The sequence below is a fragment of the Triturus cristatus genome, chromosome 3_1 (assembly GCF_964204655.1).
Source record: "Triturus cristatus chromosome 3_1, aTriCri1.1, whole genome shotgun sequence".
Classification (NCBI taxonomy): domain Eukaryota; kingdom Metazoa; phylum Chordata; class Amphibia; order Caudata; family Salamandridae; genus Triturus; species Triturus cristatus.
Genome location: NC_140583.1, coordinates 156135438 through 156137344, shown reverse-complemented (window position 1 = coordinate 156137344; position 1907 = coordinate 156135438).

Sequence of the window (1907 nt, the reverse complement as noted above, 5' to 3'; positions counted from 1 at the left end):
ATATACCTTTCACAGTGAAGGAACTTCTCAAACGAGATGCAGATAATGGACACAAAGGGGCAAAGTAAAATACACAGCAATAACTAACCACAAGAACATATACCAACATAATCCAGAGGGAACACTGCAGACAAAAGCAGGAATCCCCAAACCAGAATGCTTCAATGTCCTTCCTTAGGACAGAATGATTGGAGTGTGTCAAGAGCACCTCTTTGCATTCATCTCATTAGGGTCATTCTTATAATAGAGTCGTACGAGTCGCAATTTATGCTAGTAACCGGAAGCTTAAAGTGTACAGACCTACTAGGTACTTGTCAACTCACCCGAAGTTTTGCTTCTGACTCAGGTTTAGATAATTGCTTACAATGCATCTACCAGGGTCCTAGTGAAAAGCTCTACTTCTCACTTCCTTAACTGAACATCTTCTCTTAGAGACCCTTCCTTGCTTAGGGAACATACTCAAGCTTAACACGTATGGACTTGCTGTCCCTGCTAATTTCCAATATACTATCACTGTTTTTAACTGGTGGTTTGACAGCATAGACAGTTTTGACATTTTAAGGATATGTTAGATATGCTAATAAGGAGAATAATACAACAGATAGTATTACGTCCTTTCTGCACACTATAAAGATATATAGCAGAGTGCACCCGTCTTTCACTCAAGGAGAGGGCTCTGTGAAGTGTAAAGAAGTTAGAACTGAAGACTGCAGTGGTGCAGCTATCTTGACTGAAAGGAATTGCAGCTTTACTGCCATAGAGATAAACGTTTATTCAGAATAGGCCTATTTTTAGGTCGAGCCTAGAGTCAGCGCAAAAACGCTGCTCTGCAAGACGTGTTGTCTTGGAGAATGAAATAGAAGTCCCACCCACTCCACACCCAAATTTGTCATTGGCTTGTGTCATTGTCCTTCGTAAATGTTGGCTTATGATTCGTAAATAGGCTTGTTAACCTCCCATGGCAACTAGCTCTTTTACTTCGGATTTTACACGGTACGTGTTCTTAAGTCTGTGAGCACTATTTTCTTTATTGAGCTTCTCCACCTGCGTGACGTGCTTTGCTTACATTCACCATACTTCAAGCGGTTATAAAGTCAACCACTCTGTTATAGTCCAGTGGGGCGGGAGCAGAAACTCTCATGTGACAATCTCCAGAAATGAGAGTTTCTGCTCCCGCCCGGTTTTATTTTGTCTACCCAAAATCTAAAAAGGTCACATTTTCAGAATAAAATACCAAACTCTTAGTATTTGTTTACAACTATACAAGTACTCTGTAACAGTCTTCATATTTACGTGACATACAACCTCTGCACCAAGCAGAATTCTGCCTAAAATTGGTAACAATTCCGAGCACGGTCTAACTGTCTTGGCAAAGCCCGAACTCGCTGCATGCAGCTCAACAGGTTTTGTGCAGCGCCCCCCGTCGCCCCTCTTCCGACCCGACTGCCAGCTGTTCTCCTCTCCCCTCAGGCTCCGCCTTTCTCCTGGCTTTGCTTCTCTCCTCCCGGGCTCCCCCTCTCTCCATTCCCTTCATCTTTCTATGAAGACATCCACCACCTTTTTCCTCGCCTGGTGACCATTGTCCCAATTTTATGCTTCGGCAGAAGCCATTGGTTTGTGTGGAGCCCAGACACTTTGTTGTTGTGGTGTGTATATCTTTTCACCTTGGATGCCCACAAACCTTGAATCCTACAACTAAAATATAAGAAAAATATATAAGTATATCAATTCCATATTTACATTTCAATTATATAATTCATTTACAAATAATATTTAATAATGAATCGTTACTTAGTTAAATTCCCACCCTATCCCCCTACAAACCTAGCAGCCCCAACTAAAATATAAGTGAAATAAATCAGTATTCCATAATTTAAATACGTAAGAATAAATTAAATAATGAATAT